Source organism: Primulina tabacum, chromosome 17 (genome assembly GCF_025594145.1).
Source record: "Primulina tabacum isolate GXHZ01 chromosome 17, ASM2559414v2, whole genome shotgun sequence".
Classification (NCBI taxonomy): Eukaryota; Viridiplantae; Streptophyta; class Magnoliopsida; order Lamiales; family Gesneriaceae; genus Primulina; species Primulina tabacum.
Window position 1 is genome coordinate 23,280,991 of NC_134566.1, and position 21,206 is coordinate 23,302,196.

General features: G+C 32.4%; 1 long non-coding RNA gene and 2 pseudogenes across 1 annotated transcript; all 3 read left to right on the top strand.

The window, feature by feature from the left end:
• The first annotated feature begins 848 nt into the window (after positions 1 to 848).
• On the top strand, positions 849 to 1,465 carry LOC142530869 (uncharacterized). Its single transcript, XR_012816180.1, has 2 exons — positions 849 to 1,257; positions 1,342 to 1,465. It is a non-coding gene; the product is annotated as an uncharacterized LOC142530869 (long non-coding RNA).
• A 4,584-nt stretch (positions 1,466 to 6,049) lies between these two features.
• Positions 6,050 to 11,855, top strand: LOC142530586 (uncharacterized; annotated as a pseudogene).
• A 1,038-nt stretch (positions 11,856 to 12,893) lies between these two features.
• On the top strand, positions 12,894 to 17,477 carry LOC142530588 (uncharacterized; annotated as a pseudogene).
• Positions 17,478 to 21,206: the final 3,729 nt, after the last annotated feature.

Genomic DNA, 21,206 nt, shown 5'->3' on the forward strand with positions numbered 1-21,206 from the left:
CTATTATGAAAGTTTCTCATATATGACAGGGTTCACGCATACATGCTAGCATTAAAAAGGATGAGGTGATGCAAAGGTTGAAACCAATTCTCAGGGAAGGACATGTATTTGCCATAAAAAATATTGTAGTTGCAGAAAATAGAATGATGTTCAAGACCACAAAGAACAAATACAAAATTATTTTTATTGCAAACACTAATGTCAGTGAAATTTTCGAAGATACATTTCCCAATTTGATGTATGAATTCAAGTCTTTTCCTGTACTATCAACTGCATCACATGTAACGGATGAGACAACCCTTTTTGGTATGAGAATTTATAGTTTCATTTTCATGGGCATTTTAACTAATATTATTTTCCTACACTTTTGAATTTTTTTGGATAGATGTCATTGGACGATTGGTGGCAATAGATTCCCCACAAAACAAAGAAATCGAAGGACATCCGCGAAAGCTTATTGACATTGTTTTAGAAGACACGGAGTAAATATTAATAAAATAATTTGCATATTTATACATTTTTCACTAACCATCTAATATGTTTATTTTATTCAGGAATAATAGGTTACCATGCACTTTATGGGGAAATTTTGTTGATAAAATGACAGCCTATTTGAAAAATATTGGTGTGAAACCTGTGATTTTTATTCTTCAAATGCGTCGAGCAAAAAAATTTCGAGGTGAAATACGGGCATCAAATGTATACCATATCACAAACTTGGTAGTCAATGGAGATTTAGATGAAATTGCTGAATTCCGAAAAAGGTATTTCTCCATTTTTTTAATTTACTTTAAATTATTTTTTATTACATATTAAATAAAAAATAATAATATAAATCTTCATGGAAATTAACTAATTGGATATGCATTTAGGTTGGTCAACGAAATCAATACCCCAAAAACAATCAGTACCATTTCATTGGCTTCATTGGCATCAACTAACACAATTTTAGAGGAGCTTTCCAAAAATAATATTCGAAGTATAGAACAAATTTCTGAAGATAACCAGGTAAGAAAATGTCATAAATATACTAATTACAAAATAAAAATTTCAAATGATAAATTTTAAATTTAATATCATTTTTCATGTAATTTTTTAGGTCGGAAGTTTTTGGGTTTTCGCAAAAATTGTAGGTGTTGAATCTTCTCGTGAATGGTCATATTTGTCATGTAAGAAATGTCCCAAGAAAATGACACCAGTGGGTGATAAATTTTATTGTGAAAGGTGTGATCGTTTCGATGTGACTGGAAATTTAAGGTTTGATCAATAATTTTCAATTAAATTATGTTTTTTTTACCAAATATATTCTTTGATGATTACTGTTCGTTTTTGGATAAAAAGGTTTAAGATTCATCTTCGAGTTGTTGACAACACTGGAAACATTGTTTTCTTACTTTGGGATCGAGAATGTGTTGGACTTATAGGGAAGACAACACTACATTTGAGGAATGATGTCAAGGAAGAGGTTTTTGTATATTTATTTTTTACTTCTGCTTTGATATAACACAAGTTATACTAAATTTATTTTATGTTTCAGCTATCAAATTTAGAAAAAATCCCTAGAGAAATTGAGGATTTAGTGGATCACAAATTTCTTTTTAAAGTACAAGAACGACCAAATCAGATTCATGGATTTTTTTGGAACCTATACTGTCATGAAAGTCACTGTAGACCCCACTGCCATTGAAAAATATTGTGGAGAAACTTTTGAAAGTCATGTAAATTGATTTTTCTTTAAACATGTTAGAATTTATATTTCTCAAGAGACGTCTAGATTCTAATACATGCAACATTATATTTATTGTTCTACAGGAGTCTGACATTTTTTCAAATAAAAAGTGCAGACATTGGAGACATAAAGGAGGTAAAGATTAAAGTTTAAATCATTTCATAACATCAAAATTCTGACTGTTCATTTTTTAAAATTATAGATTTGTTCATCTGAAGATGAAGTAACAACTCCTTTGAAATCAACAGCCAAGGCCATCATTTCAAGCGATGTTTTCAATGATTCAACATTAAAGAGATCTCTAATCGATGAATTCTCTTCAACAGCTACCGACAAAAAAATGAAATCAACAATCAAGCAAGAGAAAGATTAAATTATGTCTTTTAACTTATTTTAGAGTTAAATCTTCAGTAAATTAAGAGGAGTGTGGTTCGGATTTGCTATATGAAGTTATCGTTATGCTTTCTTTTTCTTCATGATATGTTTCACAGCTATGTTGGTTGTTGGATTGTTGACTTTATAAGAATTTGCTTTTTAATAGTTGCATTTGATTTTATTTTTTACCAAAAGAACATATACCCTATTCCAACAGAGCCATTATTATGTCTATGCCCAAAACAATCTATGGGCATAAAAGTAAGTATAATACAACGGAATAAAAACTTAAAAAATTATTCTAACAAAAATTTTAAAGGGAGTTTAAATTTTGATTATGGCTATATTTGAGGTAATAATACAGAGAAAAACTACAATTGATGATACAACCAATAATGAATGGTACATATATAAGAATTCTGAAAACTAACATTACGAAAGTTAAGATTTTGAAACCTACTTTATTTTGGCTAATTAATTAAGTACTTATATAATATTTAAAGCCATAAAATATAAAAATACTATAAATAATTATCCCCTTAGATTTTTAAGAGTTTGAAGTGAACATTAAAAATAATCATACATTCAATAATTATTAGTTGAAATTGAAAAAATATTTCAGAAGGTAATTTTAACTGGAACGTTTGTAAAATGGACTTGTGTTTTATTTGGATTAATAAAGCAATCAATAATTACAGTTTAAAAAATAAACTACTGTGAAAATAATTATGATTATGTCATTAAATTATTTAGAGTTTCAATACATTGAAAAAAGAATAAACACAACCCAATGTTAAAATATTTACACAAGCCAACCACATATGCACAACCCAAGTACGAGCACCATTTTTCAAAAAAAACTCCTATAAAGTAGCTTTTACTCTTACAAGTAGAAAAAACAAAATTCTCAGAAGCTCAAGATAAACGGTATGTTTCTCAATTCTGTATCTTGAAACTACTTTTTGAGTGGAATAAGTTTACATATCAAATCTTAATTTTATATGTTTTTTGACAGATTTTCTGGACACAAAGAGAGAAGTTTAGGCTCCACCATCTTACAGAAGAAACACATCTCAAAAACTCAAATAGAAAATGAAAAGGTTGACAACATCTACGGTTATTAATAACAAGAGCACCAAGAGTAATACTCAAACAAACGGTATGTTTCTCATGTATTGGTCTCTAAATTTATATTAAATATAAATTATGGTCAGGAAAGTTAACTTATATTTCTCTGTTGTGTGCAAATAATCCAAATGTTTTCTTTCCTGCTGAGGACTGAAACTGCAAAAATATATATAAAAAACGAGATTTTTACATCTTCCACGTTTAACAACTGCCAAAATATAAATTTAAATCATACTAACTCTTTCGAAATGTATATACAATAAGAACAAAAGATTAATAAAGAAATATAATCCGAATATAATATGTATAAAAATTAATTATTATATTCAAAAAGTCAAAAAATACGAGAACATCAATGCACGAGACTTTTCCTTAATCTATCTGAATAAGCATTTTATCTAGGTTTGTTTTATATGTAATTTTTTTTAAAAAAAACATATCAAGAGATATAGTCACTGAGATATATGTTGAATTGAGATTGTTGTATCCAAACAAGAATATGTTCAGATCTTAAGTGTGTAATACTTTTAAATAAAGCTCGAGGTTCAGATCTGAATGAAAAATGTATAACATAGCTTTTAATCAAAATTAAACCGATTAGTTAAAAAAACATAAAAGAAATCATATGATTTCTCAAATCTGAAGTGTGGAATAGCTTTAAATAAAGCTCTAGGTTTATATCTAAATAAAAAATGTATAAAATAGCTTTTAGTAAAAAAACGAAATCGATCCAACAACATAAAATAAATCATATAATTTCTCAGATCTGAAGTGTGGAGTAGCTTTAAACAAAGCTCTAGGTTCAAATCTGAATGCAAAATGTATAAAAAAGCTTTTCGAATAGCTATTGAAATTCCGAAAAATATGTGCATCATGTCTCTTGAGAATCTTTGAAATCGATCCAACTACTAATCATGTTGTCAACAAATGTTGATTTTCAAGAGCACAGGAACCCTAAAAAATTAAAAACTTAAAAAAAACCGGTGTGAGTTTGTATTTTGAGACATGGGAAAACGAAAAGTGGAGAGAAGTGGTGTACAAAATAAAAGTTTTTGCGCATGTATTGTTTATATATTACAATAATTAGGTTAAATTTTTTCTTTGGGCCAAAACACACAATGTGAATATGTCCAAATATTAAATGTTATATTGGACCTTTGTTTATATGAAACTTGTGTTAAATTCAAGTTGGTGTGGGCCTTAAATTTTATACAATAGTAAGTTATGTTAGGAGTTGCAAAAAACAAACACAATTATAATTCAAAGGAAAAATTTGAGGTCAGATCGGGGTTTCAGGTTCGGGTTAGACTATGAATATGTCCTGGAAATAAAATTCGGGTAGGGTAGGGTAGGGTAGGGTAGGGTCGGGATCATGTTGACCCATTTGGACCCATAAGACGTTGCATCAAATTATGGATACACACTTTAAAAAGTCACTTAATTATTTGAAATTTATAAATTAAGATTTAATAAAACTTTCAATTTTTTTTTTATTTTTTCTTGGTTTCAAGGTTTGACAATTGTAAAAAATATCGAAAAGTGGAGCTTCAAATAATTAAGTTATTTTTTTATTCTTCATTTTTTTGTATACTGTTATCACAAAAAATTCAAAATTTAAACATGTAATATTTATTTTCTAAAAACTTATTATTTTTCCATTAATTAATCATTTCGAAACAAACGGGCTACTAAATTTAAATATATAAACACATGAAGCATAATTATCTTATTTTAAAAAATAATTCATATCTAAGTTTTTTAAATTTATATTTTTTCATGATTATATGTTTTCAACATAATCATCAGGTTGGCAAGTTGAACTGTTTAGTCGGATCGATTTTAGTTTTGTAAACACACGAAAAATAATTATCTTATTTAACGAAAATTTGATTATCATGTTTGTAAACATAAATAATTTTATTATGATTATATGTTTTTAATCTTTATAATTTTGTTGTATTGTGAACCAAAAATTTGGATTTCAGACCAAGAACATCTCAACGATGTAGCTTAGATGATTCAGTTAAGAGGATGATTTTTACAAGATCAAGATCTCCTTTATGTGATATCACAAACGGTATGATATTTTTGATTCAACCCGATAATATTTTATGTTTTTCATTTCTTTTTAATTATATTAGTTTGTGCACTTGTGCATTAAGCCAATTGTCTGCAAATTTTACTTCTCAAACATTTTCCAACTCATCCACAAAACTTTCAGCGATAATTGACCCAACAAATGATGTTGATTTTCATCTCTCTTCTTTTACGACCGATCAAAGAGTGAAAACATCGTTTGGTAAAATGAAGTTTGTTTCTCACTTTAATTCCCAAAAAATAATTTTGTTTTCCTGTTTGTAATCAAATGTGTATTTTTTTCTATTATGTTTTTTTTTTGTGTTCGATCTTGTGATAAAATACAAATGAAATTTTTGTTCATGTTCCATCGAGAGACATGTCACACATTATAAAAATATATACAATTTTGCACATTAATTAATTTTTTTTTTCGCATTTTATAAATCTTTTCAATTTAGCATAGTAATTAATTTCACTGTATGTGTTAAATTTTATGTAAATTTGTTTCGTTATACCAATAATTATACTGGTTTTGCAACTAACATATCTGTTCCAGTACCTCTAAACTTAACAACCACATCAGAGAATCGACAAGATTGCCATAATCAATTACAAATTATTTCACTGCCATCAATCGGTAAGATTATATTTTTGTGTTTCTATCTATTTTTAAATACATTTTCTAAAAGATTTTTTTCATTTTATTTTTCAAATATTAATTTTTTATTTTACTAATATATGTTTGATGCCTACACTGTATTCATAGATTATTGGGATACAGGGGATACATCATACAAACGTGAGTTTTGTGGTGCGATGTTCTGGTATGAAGAGAGGTTGTGTTCAAATAATAAATCTCAGAGTCCTAAGTACTCTTTATGTTGTATCCAAGGAAAAATACAACTTCCATTTTTTAAGAAACCACCTCAAATATTACATGATTTATTGTATGGAACGACCGACAAGAGCAAACACTTTTGTGAAAACATCCGATCATACAATAACATGTTTTGCTTCATGTCGATGGGAGGAAGGATAGTTTCAAGTCTAAATCAAGGCGACTCTCCTCCAGTTTTTAAACTTCATGGTCAAAATTATCATTTAATCGGAAGCTTACTTCCATGTCAAGGTGTATCCCCTAAGTTTGCTCAGCTATACATTTACGACATAGAAAATGAAATTTCAAATCGGATTTCTACTGTCAGGTATATCTACAAACTATATTTATATTACTTTATCATGTTTACGAATCAGTTCATACAAACTAAATTAAATTACGCCTCATCAATTTTTGCAGACAAAATAGCGACACAAATAATTTTCATTTCCAGATAATTTCAGATTTGAAGGTCATGTTAGATGAAAACAATGTTTTGGTCAAGTCTTTTAGGATGACCAAAGAAAAAATGATGGAAGAACGACGATCCGGTGTTAAATTAAAGATGATTGGTAGAAGATGTGGTGATGGAAGAAGATATAATCTTCCTTCTGCTTCTGAAGTTGAAGCATTGATTGTGGGAGATTTCGACGAGTCTCTAGGTGATAGAGATATTTTAGTCGAAACACAAACGAGAAAACTTAAACGTATCAATGAACTAAATTCTGCATATCTTGCTCTCCAATATCCACTAATTTTTCCCTATGGTGAGGACGGTTCTAGGTGATAGAGATATTTTAGTCGAAACACAAACGAGAAAACTTAAACGTATCAATGAACTAAATCCTGCATATCTTGCTCTCCAATATCCACTAATTTTTCCCTATGGTGAGGACGGTTATAGAGAAGATATCTCATTCTTAGAATCTAAATCAAGTTCTGTAGGGAGGAAAAAAGTGAGTATAAAAGAATTTTTTTCATGTCGACTTCAAGATGGGGATTGCGAATGTTCAACTATTTTATCTTCAAGAAGGATTTTTCAACAATTTGTTGTCGATGCATACACAATGGTTGAATCTTCAAGGCTGACATATATCCGGATGAATCAAAAATAGTTGAGATGTGAGATGTACAATGGTCTTCATGATGCACTTCTGCGCGGTGAAACAAATCCGACCACTTAAGGAAAACGTATTATATTGCATTCTACGTTTACTGGAGGGGCCAGATATATTATTCAGAACTATCAAGATGCGATGGCTATATGCAAATGGGCAGGTTATCCAGATTTGTTTATAACATTTACATGCAACCCAAAATGGCCAGAAATTGTGAGATTTGTAGAGGAACGTGGGTTGAAGCCTGAAGACCGTCCGGATATTGTTTGCAGAATTTTTAAAATAAAGTTAGATGCCTTGATTAAAGATCTCCGAAGCAATAAAATTTTTGGAAATGTTAAGCCAGGTAAAATAATAAAATTTTGGCAACTATATATTATTTATTATTATCATGAATATTAGAAAATTTAAATATTTTACTAAATATAACTAATTAGTCATCTTAAATTGTTGAAGTATATATACCGTTGAATTTCAAAAGCGAGGATTACCGCACGCCGACATTTTGCTTTTCCTCTGTAAAGAAGACAAATATCCAACACCAGAGGCAATCAATGGTATCATTTTTGCTGAAATACCTGACGAAAAGGAAGATATAGTTTATTACGGTGCAGTACGTGATCTCATGATGCGCGGTACATGTGGAGAGGCAAGAAAGAAATCTCCATGCATGTCCGATTTGTTGAGGCGGCGCGGAGAATTTTGGATTTGAGATTCAATACAGAGACCCACCTGTTGAGCGTTTGAGCTTTCATCTTCCGAATGAACAAAATCTTATTTTTTCTGATATCGATCAAATCGATACTATTCTTGAACGACATACTTTTAATCAAAGCATGTTTCCTGCATGGATGGAAGCTTATAAGAAGTATCCAGAGGCAAGAGAATTAACATATGCTGAATTTCCAATGAAGTTTGTTTGGAAAAGAGATACACGAGAATTTGTTCCTAGAAAACAGAGATTTTCAATTGGACGTATTTTTTATGTTCCTCCGGGTTGTGGTGATATTTACTATTTAAGATGTCTACTCAATGTAGTTCGTGGTGCCACGTGCTATGATGATATATCTATTGTCAACGGCGTTCAATAACGTTCATTTCGTGATGCTTGCTATGCATTAGGGCTGTTGAATGACGATAAGGAGTCCATTGATGGCATCGTTGAGGCAAGTCATTTGGCATCAGCACAATCCTTGAGAGTTTTATTTGCTACTCTATTGTCATCAGACAGTATCAGTCGACCTGAAGTAGTTTGGGAGTCCTGTTGGACATATTTATCGGATGATATTTTATACAAACAACGTAACTTGCTGCATCATCAAGGTATACACCAATATTTCACTGTATTTTTATGATTTATTATATTTTTGCAAGCTATAAGCATTTATATATTTTAAATTAATTTCTTTTGTAGAATTGGAATTGAATGAGGATGAAATTACAAGTCATGCGTTGGTGGAAATTGAGAAACTATTACGAAGCTATGGAAAGAGTTTACGTGGATTTCAATCAATGCCATTTCCAAGTGATGAATATTTTCAGTCTTCACGAAATAGCCTAATACATGATGAGATGAGGTTTGATAGAAGAGTTCTTTTCAGAGAACATCATAACCTCCTAAATAATTTTAACGATAAAAAACTCCAAGTATATAATACGATTATGACTCTTGTTGATTCGAATATGGGAGGGATTTTCTTTGTATATGGATATGGAGGTACTGAAAAAACATTTATTTGGAAAACTCTGTCTGCAAGCTTGAGATCAAATGGAGAAATTGTTTTGAACGTGGCATCCAGTGGTATAGCATCTCTTCTACTCCCTGGTGGAAGAACTGCCCATTCTCGCTTTTCAATTCCATTTAATCCTACTGAGGAATCAACATGCAATATCAAGAAAGGAATTCCTCTTGCAGAACTTATAGTAAAATCTAAACTTATCATTTGGGATGAGGCTCCAATGACGCACAAGTTTTGTTTTGAAGCTCTGGATAAAAGTATGAAAGATATAATGAGATTCGTCAATCCTTCAAGCCTTGATATTGTTCTTGTCACTATTAATTTATCGTACCTTTGGAGACATGGCAAAGTTTTGAGATTGACGAAAAGCATGAGACCGCAGAATTTGGGTTCTGATCAAGAATATGCTGAAATGAAAAAAATTTTCGGATTGGATTGCTAATTTAGGACATGGAAAAATTGGAGAAGCAAATGATGGTTATGCAACAATTGATGACGAGTCTCTAGGTGATAGAGATATTTTAGTCGAAACACAAACGAGAAAACTTAAACGTATCAATGAACTAAATCATGCACATCTTGCTCTCCAATATCCACTAATTTTTCCCTATGGTGAGGACGGTTATAGAGAAGATATCTCATTCTTAGAATCTAAATCAAGTTCTGTAGGGAGGAAAAAAGTGAGTATAGAAGAATTTTTTTCATATCGACTTCAAGATGGGGATTGCGAATGTTCAACTATTTTATCTTCAAGAAGGATTTTTCAACAATTTGTTGTCGATGCATACACAATGGTTGAATCTTCAAGGCTGACATATATCTGGATGAATCAAAAATAGTTGAGATGTGAGATGTACAATGGTCTTCATGATGCACTTCTGCGCGGTGAAACAAATCCGACCACTTAAGGAAAACGTATTATATTGCATTCTACGTTTACTGGAGGGGCCAGATATATTATTGCCGAAATATATTATTTCGGAAAAAGTTTGTTGAAGTGACATCAATTGATGAGGATGGATACCCAGTCTATAGACGCAGAGATAATGCACGAGCAATTCTAAAGAATAGTGTTAATCTAGATAACATTTTTGTTGTTCCTCATAATCGTTATTTGTTGATTTGGTACGGAGCTCATAGTAATGTCGAATGGTGTAACCAATCTTGAGCGATCAAATATTTGTTCAAGTATATAAATAAAGGACATTATCGTTTGACTGCATCATTTTATCAAAGCTCGAATAATGACAATTTTGGAAAAACTGTTGATGAAGTCAATACGTACTACGACTGCAGATACATTTCCCCATGTGAGGCGGCGCGGAGAATTTTTGGATTTGAGATTCAATACAGAGACCCACCTGTTGAGCGTTTGAGCTTTCATCTTCCGAATGAACAAAATCTTATTTTTTCTGATATCGATCAAATCGATACTATTCTTGAACGACATACTTTTAATCAAAGCATGTTTCCTGCATGGATGGAAGCTTATAAGAAGTATCCAGAGGCAAGAGAATTAACATATGCTGAATTTCCAATGAAGTTTGTTTGGAAAAGAGATACACGAGAATTTGTTCCTAGAAAACAGAGATTTTCAATTGGACATATTTTTTATGTTCCTCCGGGTTGTGGTGATATTTACTATTTAAGATGTCTACTCAATGTAGTTCGTGGTGCCACGTGCTATGATGATATATCTATTGTCAACGGCGTTCAATAACGTTCATTTCGTGATGCTTGCTATGCATTAGGGCTGTTGAATGACGATAAGGAGTACATTGATGGCATCGTTGAGGCAAGTCATTTGGCATCAGCACAATCCTTGAGAGTTTTATTTGCTACTCTATTGTCATCAGACAGTATCAGTCGACCTGAAGTAGTTTGGGAGTCCTGTTGGACATATTTATCGGATGATATTTTATACAAACAACGTAACTTGCTGCATCATCAAGGTATACACCAATATTTCACTGTATTTTTATGATTTATTATATTTTTGCAAGCTATAAGCATTTATATATTTTAAATTAATTTCTTTTGTAGAATTGGAATTGAATGAGGATGAAATTACAAGTCATGCGTTGGTGGAAATTGAGAAACTATTACGAAGCTATGGAAAGAGTTTACGTGGATTTCAATCAATGCCATTTCCAAGTGATGAATATTTTCAGTCTTCACGAAATAGCCTAATACATGATGAGATGAGGTTTGATAGAAGAGTTCTTTTCAGAGAACATCATAACCTCCTAAATAATTTTAACGATAAAAAACTCCAAGTATATAATACGATTATGACTCTTGTTGATTCGAATATGGGAGGGATTTTCTTTGTATATGGATATGGAGGTACTGAAAAAACATTTATTTGGAAAACTCTGTCTGCAAGCTTGAGATCAAATGGAGAAATTGTTTTGAACGTGGCATCCAGTGGTATAGCATCTCTTCTACTCCCTGGTGGAAGAACTGCCCATTCTCGCTTTTCAATTCCATTTAATCCTACTGAGGAATCAACATGCAATATCAAGAAAGGAATTCCTCTTGCAGAACTTATAGTAAAATCTAAACTTATCATTTGGGATGAGGCTCCAATGACGCACAAGTTTTGTTTTGAAGCTCTGGATAAAAGTATGAAAGATATAATGAGATTCGTCAATCCTTCAAGCCTTGATATTGTTCTTGTCACTATTAATTTATCGTACCTTTGGAGACATGGCAAAGTTTTGAGATTGACGAAAAGCATGAGACCGCAGAATTTGGGTTCTGATCAAGAATATGCTGAAATGAAAAAAATTTTCGGATTGGATTGCTAATTTAGGACATGGAAAAATTGGAGAAGCAAATGATGGTTATGCAACAATTGATGACGAGTCTCTAGGTGATAGAGATATTTTAGTCGAAACACAAACGAGAAAACTTAAACGTATCAATGAACTAAATCATGCACATCTTGCTCTCCAATATCCACTAATTTTTCCCTATGGTGAGGACGGTTATAGAGAAGATATCTCATTCTTAGAATCTAAATCAAGTTCTGTAGGGAGGAAAAAAGTGAGTATAGAAGAATTTTTTTCATATCGACTTCAAGATGGGGATTGCGAATGTTCAACTATTTTATCTTCAAGAAGGATTTTTCAACAATTTGTTGTCGATGCATACACAATGGTTGAATCTTCAAGGCTGACATATATCTGGATGAATCAAAAATAGTTGAGATGTGAGATGTACAATGGTCTTCATGATGCACTTCTGCGCGGTGAAACAAATCCGACCACTTAAGGAAAACGTATTATATTGCATTCTACGTTTACTGGAGGGGCCAGATATATTATTGCCGAAATATATTATTTCGGAAAAAGTTTGTTGAAGTGACATCAATTGATGAGGATGGATACCCAGTCTATAGACGCAGAGATAATGCACGAGCAATTCTAAAGAATAGTGTTAATCTAGATAACATTTTTGTTGTTCCTCATAATCGTTATTTGTTGATTTGGTACGGAGCTCATAGTAATGTCGAATGGTGTAACCAATCTTGAGCGATCAAATATTTGTTCAAGTATATAAATAAAGGACATTATCGTTTGACTGCATCATTTTATCAAAGCTCGAATAATGACAATTTTGGAAAAACTGTTGATGAAGTCAATACGTACTACGACTGCAGATACATTTCCCCATGTGAGGCGGCGCGGAGAATTTTTGGATTTGAGATTCAATACAGAGACCCACCTGTTGAGCGTTTGAGCTTTCATCTTCCGAATGAACAAAATCTTATTTTTTCTGATATCGATCAAATCGATACTGTTCATGAACGACATACTTTTAATCAAAGCATGTTTCCTGCATGGATGGAAGCTTATAAGAAGTATCCAGAGGCAAGAGAATTAACATATGCTGAATTTCCAATGAAGTTTGTTTGGAAAAGAGATACACGAGAATTTGTTCCTAGAAAACAGAGATTTTCAATTGGACATATTTTTTATGTTCCTCCGGGTTGTGGTGATATTTACTATTTAAGATGTCTACTCAATGTAGTTCGTGGTGCCACGTGCTATGATGATATATCTATTGTCAACGACGTTCAATAACGTTCATTTCGTGATGCTTGCTATGCATTAGGGCTGTTGAATGACGATAAGGAGTACATTGATGGCATCGTTGAGGCAAGTCATTTGGCATCAGCACAATCCTTGAGAGTTTTATTTGCTACTCTATTGTCATCAGACAGTATCAGTCGACCTGAAGTAGTTTGGGAGTCCTGTTGGACATATTTATCGGATGATATTTTATACAAACAACGTAACTTGCTGCATCATCAAGGTATACACCAATATTTCACTGTATTTTTATGATTTATTATATTTTTGCAAGCTATAAGCATTTATATATTTTAAATTAATTTCTTTTGTAGAATCGGAATTGAATGAGGATGAAATTACAAGTCATGCGTTGGTGGAAATTGAGAAACTATTACGAAGCTATGGAAAGAGTTTACGTGGATTTCAATCAATGCCATTTCCAAGTGATGAATATTTTCAGTCTTCACGAAATAGCCTAATACATGATGAGATGAGGTTTGATAGAAGAGTTCTTTTCAGAGAACATCATAACCTCCTAAATAATTTTAACGATAAAAAACGCCAAGTATATAATACGATTATGACTCTTGTTGATTCGAATATGGGAGGGATTTTCTTTGTATATGGATATGGAGGTACTGAAAAAACATTTATTTGGAAAACTCTGTCTGCAAGCTTGAGATCAAATGGAGAAATTGTTTTGAACGTGGCATCCAGTGGTATAGCATCTCTTCTACTCCCTGGTGGAAGAACTGCCCATTCTCGCTTTTCAATTCCATTTAATCCTACTGAGGAATCAACATGCAATATCAAGAAAGGAATTCCTCTTGCAGAACTTATAGTAAAATCTAAACTTATCATTTGGGATGAGGCTCCAATGACGCACAAGTTTTGTTTTGAAGCTCTGGATAAAAGTATGAAAGATATAATGAGATTCGTCAATCCTTCAAGCCTTGATATTGTTCTTGTCACTATTAATTTATCGTACCTTTGGAGACATGGCAAAGTTTTGAGATTGACGAAAAGCATGAGACCGCAGAATTTGGGTTCTGATCAAGAATATGCTGAAATGAAAAAAATTTTCGGATTGGATTGCTAATTTAGGACATGGAAAAATTGGAGAAGCAAATGATGGTTATGCAACAATTGATGACGAGTCTCTAGGTGATAGAGATATTTTAGTCGAAACACAAACGAGAAAACTTAAACGTATCAATGAACTAAATCCTGCACATCTTGCTCTCCAATATCCACTAATTTTTCCCTATGGTGAGGACGGTTATAGAGAAGATATCTCATTCTTAGAATCTAAATCAAGTTCTGTAGGGAGGAAAAAAGTGAGTATAGAAGAATTTTTTTCATATCGACTTCAAGATGGGGATTGCGAATGTTCAACTATTTTATCTTCAAGAAGGATTTTTCAACAATTTGTTGTCGATGCATACACAATGGTTGAATCTTCAAGGCTGACATATATCTGGATGAATCAAAAATAGTTGAGATGTGAGATGTACAATGGTCTTCATGATGCACTTCTGCGCGGTGAAACAAATCCGACCACTTAAGGAAAACGTATTATATTGCATTCTACGTTTACTGGAGGGGCCAGATATATTATTGCCGAAATATATTATTTCGGAAAAAGTTTGTTGAAGTGACATCAATTGATGAGGATGGATACCCAGTCTATAGACGCAGAGATAATGCACGAGCAATTCTAAAGAATAGTGTTAATCTAGATAACATTTTTGTTGTTCCTCATAATCGTTATTTGTTGATTTGGTACGGAGCTCATAGTAATGTCGAATGGTGTAACCAATCTTGAGCGATCAAATATTTGTTCAAGTATATAAATAAAGGACATTATCGTTTGACTGCATCATTTTATCAAAGCTCGAATAATGACAATTTTGGAAAAACTGTTGATGAAGTCAATACGTACTACGACTGCAGATACATTTCCCCATGTGAGGCGGCGCGGAGAATTTTTGGATTTGAGATTCAATACAGAGACCCACCTGTTGAGCGTTTGAGCTTTCATCTTCCGAATGAACAAAATCTTATTTTTTCTGATATCGATCAAATCGATACTGTTCATGAACGACATACTTTTAATCAAAGCATGTTTCCTGCATGGATGGAAGCTTATAAGAAGTATCCAGAGGCAAGAGAATTAACATATGCTGAATTTCCAATGAAGTTTGTTTGGAAAAGAGATACACGAGAATTTGTTCCTAGAAAACAGAGATTTTCAATTGGACATATTTTTTATGTTCCTCCGGGTTGTGGTGATATTTACTATTTAAGATGTCTACTCAATGTAGTTCGTGGTGCCACGTGCTATGATGATATATCTATTGTCAACGGCGTTCAATAACGTTCATTTCGTGATGCTTGCTATGCATTAGGGCTGTTGAATGACGATAAGGAGTACATTGATGGCATCGTTGAGGCAAGTCATTTGGCATCAGCACAATCCTTGAGAGTTTTATTTGCTACTCTATTGTCATCAGACAGTATCAGTCGACCTGAAGTAGTTTGGGAGTCCTGTTGGACATATTTATCGGATGATATTTTATACAAACAACGTAACTTGCTGCATCATCAAGGTATACACCAATATTTCACTGTATTTTTATGATTTATTATATTTTTGCAAGCTATAAGCATTTATATATTTTAAATTAATTTCTTTTGTAGAATTGGAATTGAATGAGGATGAAATTACAAGTCATGCGTTGGTGGAAATTGAGAAACTATTACGAAGCTATGGAAAGAGTTTACGTGGATTTCAATCAATGCCATTTCCAAGTGATGAATATTTTCAGTCTTCACGAAATAGCCTAATACATGATGAGATGAGGTTTGATAGAAGAGTTCTTTTCAGAGAACATCATAACCTCCTAAATAATTTTAACGATAAAAAACGCCAAGTATATAATACGATTATGACTCTTGTTGATTCGAATATGGGAGGGATTTTCTTTGTATGGAGGTACTGAAAAAACATTTATTTGGAAAACTCTGTCTGCAAGCTTGAGATCAAATGGAGAAATTGTTTTGAACGTTGCATCCAGTGGTATAGCATCTCTTCTACTCCCTGGTGGAAGAACTGCCCATTCTCGCTTTTCAATTCCATTTAATCCTACTGAGGAATCAACATGCAATATCAAGAAAGGAATTCCTCTTGCAGAACTTATAGTAAAATATAAACTTATCATTTGGGATGAGGCTCCAATGATGCACAAGTTTTGTTTTGAAGCTCTGGATAAAAGTATGAAAGATATAATGAGATTCGTCAATCCTTCAAGCCTTCATATGCCTTCTGGAGGAAAAAACAGTTGTTTTCGGCGGTGATTTTCGACAAATATTGCATGTTATTCCAAAAGGTAGTAGACATGATATTGTTCTTGTCACTATTAATTCATCGTACCTTTGGAGACATTGCAAAGTTTTGAGATTGACGAAAAGCATGAGACTGCAGAATTTGGATTCTGATCAAGAATATGCTGAAATGAAAAAATTTTCGGATTGGATTGCTAATTTAGGAGATGGAAAAATTGGAGAAGCAAATGATGGTCATGCAACAATTTATATTCCAGACGAACTTTTGATGAAAGATTACAATGATTCTATTGCAACAATTGTTGAGAGCACATATCCATTGTTTCAAAATAATGTCAGTGATGCAACATATTTTCAGCAAAGAGCTATATTGGCCCCGACTCTTGATGTCGTTCAGACAGTAAATGAATACATGATTTCAATGAACGATTCAGAGGGAAGATTGTATCTGAGTTCTGATACAACGTGTCATTCAGATAAAAATATTGACTTATTACATGATGTGCATACCCTCGAGTTCTTAAATGCAATAAGGTGTTCTGGAGTACCAAATCACGAGTTAAACTTGAAGGTAAGAACTCCGGTTATGTTGCTACGGAACATAGATCATTCTCTTGGACTATGCAATGGAACTAGATTGATTTTGACAAGACTTGGAAATCATGTTTTGGAAGGAAAGATTCTAACTGGAACTAATGCGGGTCATAAAGTTATTATTCCAAGATTGTCATTGACTTCTTCTGATCCAAGACTTCCTTTCAAATTCCAACGAAGACAATTTCCTTTGATTGTATCATATGCAATGAAAATTAACAAAAGTCAGGGGCAGTCTTTATCTCATGTAGGACTTCTTTTGAAAAAACCAGTTTTTAGTCATGGTCAGTTGTATGTCGCTGTATCCAGAGTTAGAAACCCTAAATGTCTAAAAATTTTGATATGTGATAATGATAGTAGTAAAAAAAATCAACGACAAATGTTGTATTCAAAGAAATTTTTCATAATATGTGAAGAAATTTGTTTCTTAATTATCTAATTTATAAGAAATTTTTTTGTATTCTTAAATTCTATAAAATTTAGAGTAACGTACCGTACTTTTAAACTAATTGAAATTTGCGAAAAAATAAAATTTTCTTAAATATAACATAACTTTAAGTTTACGTTCCTAAATCAATAGTTCATCCAAATATATTTGCGTTAAAAGAGATTGCCAATAAAATTTGCTAAAGAAATAAATACTTGTTTAAACATTGTAAACAAAACGTGAAATCAGAGTATTTTAAACATTTCATAAGATCTTTAAAATATGGCGGTCATCGGGTTTAGCCTCTCGCACAGTCTAAGCTAGCTCATTGGTCCTCACCTCTCGTCTCTTCAAACTCATTCTCACATGCATCGATCAAGTCTAGTGAGTCTAAAGACTCAACATGCATAAACTGGAAGTAACGAGTACTACGTAATAAAATCACATGCAGCTGTAGACTTGATCATAACTCACTCAATTTCATTCAAATATTTTGAATTTTATATCAAATCGAAGGTATCAAAAAGCTCTACGTTTCATATGTTTAAAGTTTTCCTAAAATCTCAACCGAAAAATTGCAGTAATTCAAAATACAGTAAAAACGAAATTCTGAGATCTAAAAATGTTGCATAGATTGATCAAACAATTTTTCTGCTCAAACCCTTTACATTACACATGGATTTTCTCGCATAAAAACATCGCAATACATAATATGACTAGATCGACGCAGGAAAAACAGAATATACACGCCTTTAAATCTTTAACGTTACCGAACGACGACAACTAAGTTGGAAGGATGTGAGAGACGATCCGGAACGAACGTGGCGCGATTTTCTTTGAAGAAAACTCAACGAAATCTTGCTGGAAAATCAGAGGGAGGGGGCGGCTGCTCTATGGTAGAGGAACCCTAGGTTTTCTCTTCTCAAAAATAATAAAATTCTGAAATCGTGATTTGAAACCTGTGTGTGTTTTGTCGTGTAAGTGAGTGTGAGAGTGTGGGTGTGTGCGTGTGTTTACTATAATTAGGGCCAAATTATTGCTTAATCAATAATTAACATTTAATTAAAAATATTAACCCTCCCCTAATTATAATAAAATCTCTAAGGTTAAAATAACTTGCACAAGTGTCATAACTTTAAAAGTTTTAAAATTCTAAAATCACTTAAATAAATAATTTAGGCTTTTAAAATGCTAAAACTTAATAAATTAATTAAAATACGCCAACCTTAACTTAAAATAAAATATCACGTTTAAAATTGTCAATTCGTCACCGGTCTCTTTTCCTCGATCCCGCATCGAATAATCGCCTGAAACATTAAACTCGAGAAAACATTTTAACGTGCATCACGTAAACATAAACAATTTAAAATAATGTAGTTTCATAAAACATGCTTCACTAAAATCATTTTAAACTTAAATAAATGATTTAACAATTAAATAAATGCATGGGTTTACGTGTATTGATTTTGGCTCTACATTTAGCATAGTAATTAATTTCATCCCGTGCATCGCACAGGTTAGATACTAGTTAATTCAAAAATAAGAGTCTATCAATATTCAAAATGTTCAATCTTTGAGTAATTTAAAAGAAACTCTTGAAAAATTTGCATCTGCACTTAATATTCATAAAAAAAAATTTCCATCTCAACCTTTAATCTTAAAAATCAACATCAAAAGTTAAATAATAATAAAATTGATCAAATAAATTCTGTTATTGTCCTTATAAGTGGTAAAATAATCAATGATCCATATAACAATGCAAACGAGGATCATCAAAATTCAAAGAGTAAGGATGTAGATCCTGATACTTCTGAAAATGATTATACTTTTGGAAAAAACAGTTGTAAGGTGTGAGAAGCCAAATAAATGAATGAAATTCAATTCCTATGTTAAAAAAGATGGAGATGTATGGAGTCGAAGAAAATTAGATGCAAAATATGAACATGCACGGATTGATATACCGTTATACTCCTTTCTTTTTACCTATTTCATCATGTCCAAGGTAAACCTGACTCAAATTTTGATATATGCCTGACAAGTCCTAACTATCTATGTTGTGGGTCGGAAATTAGTGAAAAAGGATGTGAGAAAGGGATAGTTACAACATGTTGATTAAAGTCTCTCGCAGCTTTGAAATTTGAACTGTTGAAATGTAGGATTCTCGAACCAATATCACACAAACGTTTAAAATCAATGAAGGATTGTAGTGTGTCAACTTCTAGGTGATGTGTGAAAATTATCATTGTGTTAATTGATGAAGGTCATGTTGGATATTCCCTGAGAGAAATCAGAACCATGAACACACCATCAAGATACTTCTTGTGTTGTTATGTCTTGTAACCTATTTTGCTCGGGGCGAGCAAAAGGCTAGTATGTGGAGATTGATAGGTGTCATTTTTGCATATTTTATTATGTTAATTTGAATACATTATCGCATAAGTTTAGGAAATTGAGTCTGTATTTTTATGTTTTAGTCATAATTTATGTATATTGTTTGCCCCTCACATATTTCTGTTGATTTGTTAGTAGACTTTATAAAAGAAGGGAATTTGGGCAAAAAATGCGAGCAGATTGCGCAAGGGCGGATGCTTTTACTCGCCCCAACGTGCAAGAGAGAGAGTTGCTAGGACCGCGTGCTGGGGCGGGTGAGCCAGCCTCTGGCACTAGGGTGGATGATTTTGCCCGACCCAACGTGCGCTTGAATGAAATAAGGCGAGCAGGTCGACTAGGGCGGGTGGTTTCGCTGCTACCCGTCACAGCACGACGCAATATGGAAACAACATCTTGACGATTTATTTCCTTATGTTGTGGACTTTTGCACCGAAATGAAAGATAGCAACCCATATACAAATTTTTGGGGACGAGATTTCGAGGATTCATCGGAGGAGGCACACGGAAAGAAGTTGAAAGCTAGGAGACGAAGGAGAGCAAAAGAACTCAACCGAAGAACACGAACTTTATAAGCGTTTTTCTTTTTTTCACTTTCTTTTAGTTGGGATTAAGGGGATCCTATCTCCAAAAATTTATGTTATGAATTCTTTTTGAAGGTTGAATATTGTTTAAGTATACTTTATTATGTTATTGATGTTTCTTGCAACTTTGGATTATGATCAACTTTGAAAGGATTTTATGCATTATAATTGAAACCGAGAGGAGATTTTATAACATGATATGATAACATAATTCATGTATTTACAACTTTCATAGACATACAAGGTTGGATAAATGTTGACAGCCATAGTCTAGTAGATCAAAAGCTAGAGGATTCCATGGTTCGGTAATGCGATTACAATTGCTAAATAACACAAGGACACTGAGTTACTGCATATTTTTTATTAGGTCAATATAGCTCGACATAGTACATTGATAGACTTGAGAATTCTGTAAAAATCACGACTTGATAATTGAAATTCAATAGTTAGAAGAGATTCAAGGACAGGTGAACCAAGATCCTAACAATTATTTGTTTATTAATTTGATTTATACTATTTATATCGTGTGTGTAAATTATTTTATTTGACCTTCAATTTAATTTATTAATTAATCCAAATTTCATTTTAATTAACTATAGAATTGTGTTTAAGTTAAATTTGTCTAATCAATCTCTGTGAGAACGATACCCGTACACTATATTATAACTTGACTCGTACACTTACGATTCATTCGTTCATAAACTTGCATGTTATTTTCATTGGAGATTTACTGTGCAAGAAAAG